The sequence below is a fragment of the Silene latifolia genome, chromosome 11 (assembly GCF_048544455.1).
Source record: "Silene latifolia isolate original U9 population chromosome 11, ASM4854445v1, whole genome shotgun sequence".
Lineage (NCBI taxonomy): Eukaryota > Viridiplantae > Streptophyta > Magnoliopsida > Caryophyllales > Caryophyllaceae > Silene > Silene latifolia.
Genome location: NC_133536.1, coordinates 21,151,481 through 21,158,233, shown reverse-complemented (window position 1 = coordinate 21,158,233; position 6,753 = coordinate 21,151,481).

The following is a 6,753-nucleotide window of genomic DNA, read 5'->3' as shown; positions in this document are numbered from 1 at the left end:
CCATATTCGGCCGAGTAATATCTCTGTGATAATACTGTTTAGCGTCCGGAGTCGTGAACTCGGCCGAGTAGTCTCATACTCGACCGAGTAAGGTCTACTCGGCCGAGTATTCCCAATACTCGACCGAGTAATCCTTCTACGACAATTGAGTTTGCTTCTGGAGTCGAAAACTCGACCGAGTAATATAGTTACTCGACCGAGTACCTTGTACTCGACCTAGTATGTTATGTACTCGACCGAGTACCTCATTGGGCGGCCACTTTGAGTTGGTGGCTATGTTCTTACTTTTTTTTTGAGTCGGTGGCTATGTTCTTACTTTTGTTTTGAGCCGGTGGCTATGTTTTTACATTGTTTTGAGTCGTAGGGTATATACACATGTATGTTTTGAGTCTTAACGCATTCTTTTATATGTGAGACGGTCTTGATACGTAAGTTACCGGAAGTTATGACATGGAGAATGATGGACTATGAGGGACATGTGTTGGGTAAGGAAGACATGTGTTAATGTGGTTGTGAAGGATAGTGGAAAAAGAAAAGGGAAGAATGATGAGCTAATCGAGGTAAAGAGCATGTTTTGTGAGATATGATGAGTGATATAGTCGTGTGTTGAGTAGTATAAAAGTAAGTGTATATTGGCAAGGGTGATGTAAGTGTAAAGAAGCATGAGAATGAAAGATTGAGATAAGGGATATGAATAGTGGCATATTTGGATGTGTAAGGATTTATGGAGGAAGACAGCTAGGATAGAGTTGCTTAAGGATATATGTAATGGAAGGTTGTTGTAAGAAGATAGGAAAGAGAGGTATATAGTGAACTTAAAGGAAGTTATATCGCGATGTGGATTTGTAGATAGTGGCTAAGTTTGGGAAGTTGGAATATCAAGGGGTGAGCCTATTGTGTAATTCTTTGGACAAACGGTATGAAGTGAATTTTGGTTTCTAGAGATGCGAAAGGGAGATACGACTAATTTAAGAGTAATTGTTAGTGCGTGGATTTGATGGTGACAAGGGTGAGTGTGAAGCAAGATGAGAGATGATAAATGATAGAAGAATGATAAGATATTGATATGAATTGATGGAATTAGAGTTGTGGAGCTATGAAAAATAAACAAATGACTAAAGAGTTAGGTAGAAAGAGAAAGGAGATGATTTATTATTTGGCATTATTGAGTAAAAGGAGGGAAAGAGGGATGGAAGTAAGTTGAGAGAACGTTGACCGGAGTTAAGGAGCATGAAGGTAGGAAATTGTGAAATGTATGATATCCCCACTAGAGGGTGTGAGTTAATGGTTATATAGGAGAGCAGGACGACGTGTTAGCCGTGACTTTCGAGGTATTAAGGGAATAAGAAGCTTGTGGAGTGTTGTAAGATCTGAGATTTTGGTGGAGAGTTAGGTAGCGATATGATAAAGGATAGACTTGGGAATAATGTTGAGATATGTTTTGTTGATGGATTGGATGTTCGTATTTGGGATGATAACCAAAGAGAGGAAACAGATTGTTATATTAAGAAGTGATAGTAAGAGAGTAGTCACATGAAGGATGTTGGTGTCATAGTAGTGTCACTAGTGGCTGAGGATGATGTTACTTTGGGGAAGTTAGTTGTTCTTATGAGGTTGATTTTGTGGAGGTGGTTAGTATGTTTGGTTGTGAGGAAGTATAAGATGTGGATATACGAGGTGTTCGCTGGAAGTTGGGTACTGATGTTATGGCTACATTTGTCGGAGGGGTGATAATTGTGTGTAAGAGAAGATATGTTAGGAAGGGCACCTGAGTTAAGTCCGGATAAGAGATATTCATTGTCAAGTGGTAACTTACGTGATCAGGATTGACTAGTTGGATGTGATTACGGGTCTATGATATGTGTAAATGTTGTGATGCGGGCATTTTCGCGCTGCGGTGCGGCTGTTGGTGGCGGTGTTGCGATGCCGTCACCGGTTGTGGTGGAGTATACGGGGTGGTTATGATTTGAGTTTCGAAAGTACAGACCAGTTATGCACAGATTGTTGTTTTGTTGTTGTTGTTCTTGTGAGTTTCGGTTAGACATGTAGACTGTTGTTTTGTTTGTTGATGTTTCTTACCAGTTTCAGTTTGGGAATGAGGGTAGAGTATGATATGAAATAGAGTTGTATATGTTTTCGTTGTTATCATGGTATAGTGATATTCTGTTGATGGGACACAGTTGTGATAGGTTGTTACAGTAATTTTTATCTTGTTCTAGATGAGGCTTTGGTAGACATGGTAATGATCTGATATATGCAGGTGGTTCATAATCTTTTGTTGAGACAGTGAGTGTAGGGTGTTGGGTATTTAGTGTCGTGTTAAGTTATGTATGAGTCTTGCGGTAATGAAAGAAAGGAACTTGAGGATCTAGTGTGAGTGTACGTAACAAGTGTGGATCGTGAGTTATGCTTTTGGCGATAAGAGTTTTATATAGTTTATATAGAGAGGTATGTCGTATTGCGGTAATGTGGAAGAGTTAGAGTGTTTGTTATGATCAGGATTGTGTGGTATTGGTTAGATGGAGTGCAGAATGAGTTGAGGTATGAGAATTGTTTAAGTAAGAGAGCCTTGGATATAGGAATAGTAAGTGTTTAGATTATAGGCGGGTATCTTTCACATGTGGTGGTGATGAAGATAATGAGAGGTATAGCTAAGGATCTAGTATTAGTGAGTTACGAGGACGTAACATGTGTCTTAAGAGGAGTAGGATGCGGCAAAGAGCGTTTGAGGGTTGTGCATGTCGTAATATTATTGGACGTAGAGTGTTGGTGTAGCATAAGGAATGGATGGGTGCATATAGTGGTTGATAGTGTTAAAAGGCCATGGCTGTGCTTGTAGTAGTTCGATGTTTAGGAGTGTGAGAATTTTTTTCGATAGTGTTGATAAAAGTGGATGATGATATTTATGAGTTCGAGAGTTTTGGCAGCTGGATGATGATGTTGATGAGTGTGAGTAAACTTCGAGGACGAAGTTCCTTTTAAGGGTGGTAGAATGTAATATTTCGTTTTGATGGTTGATCTTCTTTTGTGGATTGTCTTGGTATTGAGTGCTATTGAGTGTTATGGACGTGAGACAAGATTGGCAACATTATTTTGTGGTTATTCGATAATATTATGGAGTCAATATCGAGAGGATATGTTATCTAGTAAGTGTGGTTAGTGGAGCTGGTGTTAGGTGTCCATGTTTTATAGGTTGGGTTGGAACTTCGGGGACGAAGTTCTTTTTAAGGGGGGAAGATTGTAATACTACGGATTTTTATAAGCTAAGTACTCGACCGAGTAGAGCCTACTCGACCGAGTAGTTTCAAGGGTGTAGTTTGTTTGGGTTCTGCCGAGGAATACTCGGCCGAGTATGATGAATACTCGACCGAGTAGAGGATACTCGGCCGAGTATGCCTATACTCGACCGAGTATCAGGTCTGGCGAGTAATATTTCAGCGGTTTGATGCGGGAGTGTTTGGGGTTGTTTTATATTCAAAGTCAGTTTCTAAAACGTCATTTCAACCCTAATCATTCTACGATCTCTCTAATCACTCCCCAATCATTCTCTAATCTCTTTGTGTGTGCAATTGTCGTAATCCTTGCACGTAATCTCTCATCCTACTGTTGGTAAGTTCATTTCCCATGTCATTTATGTTCTTTTAGGGTTACTGTATATATGGAATTTGGGGAAAAGGGGGAATTGTGCAATGTGTGATTGTGTTATATGGTTATTGTATAGGAGAAGACTTCATAGATGAGCCTTTCTGATTGTTCGGTTTCCGTACTGCTGTTGATTACTAAGGTAGGGTTTCCCTACTCAGTTCTGTTTAATTAATTTGAGATGTTGTGATTGTACTGTGTATAATTGTTGTTATCTGCTGACCATCGGAGGATGGGTGTTGTGGTGACAGTGTTGGTGTTGGTGTGGTTATGTTGTGACAGTTATGATATTGTGATAGCTGTGATGCGGTGTGTGATTGTGGTGGAGTCACTTGCGGGAGTGGCTTCACACCCTAGTTCGCCCTCCGTGGAACCCGTCACGGGAGGGGATGTGCACATTAAGGGACAGGGATTGTTAGTCGCTCGTTGATGAACTGGACTAGGTGGGGATGGGTTGCGGTCACCCACTGGCGGCGAGGATTACCTGTTGCGATGGGTAATCTGGCAGGGCTACACACTTCGGTGTAGTCATTCATCGTGTGAGATCGATGATCAGCTGGTGGTAATGTTTGTTGTCTTATATTGATTGAGTAGTACTGATCCCGTGTTGTTGTTTTGTAAAACTTGCGGTGATCCATTCGGGGATGGTGAGCAGATTGTGACAGGTGATACATTTACTGAGCTTGGGGCAGTCATGGGAGAGTCACCACGCTGGATTAGATGACACCATCACGAGCCTTAGTTATTGTTTTGGTAGTTGTTGCCTTTTGGATAATTCGTTTATTAGATTTTGGAGACTATGTAACTTTTATAACTACCGTACATTAATAAATGTGTTTGGACTGTTGCTTTTGATATATACTAACCTCGGGCAACCGAGATGGTAACAACCTTTCATGCTGGGGTAGTCCTGGTAAGGTACCTTGGTATGAGGGGGTGTTACACTTTGAGAGTTTTCTATCAAAGTCTAAATCCATTTGTTGGCAAGCTTAAATTTCCCTCAAACCTGTACAAACTGACGCTATCAGGATTTCAGTTACCCTGGTTGGACATAGAAAAGATTACTGTTATGCTGCCTCGGCTTGAGATCCTCAAGTTACTGTTGAGAGCCTTTGAAGGGGAACAATGGAGCACAGCCGCGACCTTCGAAAATCTGAAATACTTGAGAATGGAGGGGCTTAATATTAAAGAATGGGAAGCATCAGATGATAACTTTCCAAGTTTAGAGCGATTAGTTGTCCGCCGATGCAAGTCGCTTCATAAACTTCCAGAAGAAATTGGAAACATGGCAGTTTTAATGGGCATTGAAGCACACTGGTGTGATGCCTCTCTCGGGAAGTCGGTTCTAAAGATCAAGAGGGATCAGATTGATGGAGGTAACATGAAGTTCGAGGCCATAATATATCCCCCTGTGCTCGACCTTAGCGATGATGAAGAACTCAGTGAGTAGGTAACTCCCTGGTACCCCGTTTTCTGAAGGAATCAGTAACATTAAAGAAACAAACATGACAATCAAGCTGATGAGTTGAAGGATTCCAAGCAGGAACTTGGTGCGATTCTGGTTTACGAGCATTATATATTGTTGTAAGTGCTTATTGTATGACTTCAGTGCTTCCCTTTCACATAAGTAGATCATGTAAACAGGTTTTCAAATTATTTTCGGATTGAATTATGTTTTTGTTTTGTAAATTTCGACCATTGTTTTATCGCAATATACAATTTTCAAATGCTTTTTCATTTACTCTTGTATCATTTGCATTTATAGAATATTTTCACCTTCAACCATAACTCACCCGACCGTCACTCATATATTCCCAGGATGAAGCGAATGAAATGTAATCAACAGAATATTCACTTTCAAAATGCACAAGGATGAGATTAGTAGACACATCCAAAAAAATACATGTAAAGAATTGATGGAGACCGTGCCTTCTCTTCTCTAATCTTGCAAAACCGACCCGATTCAAATAACGTGACCCGAGACTCGAAAATGAGCTAAACTTGCTTACCCAAATATTACCCAAAATCAGAATTAACCCGACCCAAATACCAATGTTGAGCCGGCCAGGAACGACCCGGCTTGTAATTAACTTGATCCGAAATGCCTTGATAGGACACAAAATGATCCGAAATCACAAGACTAAATCACAGTAAGAGGATTATACATCTAATGTATTACCTCCAATTCTATAGTTTTTGAGTATTCTAATCAAGTTTTTGAGTTTTATTTTAAAGTTTTTGAGTTTCACTATAAAGTTTCTGAGTTTATTCATTTAAAAATTAAGCTCTAAAAAATTACAATAAACTCAAAAACAATACATAATAGTTTAGTTAAATTTGAGTTTTGACGGAAAAAATATTAAAATCTAACTTATAAATTTTAATATGCTCAAAGAAATATACATATGCTCAAAAACAAATAAAGTTTTAGGCAATAAGCTCAAAAAAAATACATATATGCTCAAAAAATAAAAAAGTTGGATGTAGTACATCCGATGTATGTTTCTTTTTCTCGACTAAATCATACTCCCTCTTATTCACTATTTTCTTTTCTTCCCTATTTTCCTTAAACAGATTATTCAGGTTTTTTTTCCCTTTCTTATTTTGGAAACTTTTACTCTTATTTTATCCATCCCTCTCTCATATGACCTATCACCAAACCCCACTCAACTCTTTTACTCATATTTTATTACTTTCCTTAATGTTTTGGCCCCACAATTCCTTATTTAACTCCTAATTATTCATACCTCTATCCTATCGCCAAACCCCATCCAACACTTTTACTCTTATTTTATTCCTTGCCTTAATACTCGTGCCCACAAACAAAGGGAAGAAAATAAAGACTAGGAGGGAGTATTAATATAGAGTATTATATAAATCTAAATAAAGTTTCATTTTATATAACAGTCCCTATTACAGAGTAAATAATCAAATTTGCAAAATAGTATTTCTTGAGATGAAAGTAATTATTAAAAGAGTAATAAAGCTAAAATGAACCGGAAAATGGAGGGAATGGATAAGGGTTGAAGGTAGAAATGAGGAAATATAGTGTAAAATCCCTCCATTAAGGGAGTAATTGTTACTCCCCCAAATAATGCATTACCTCCTTTG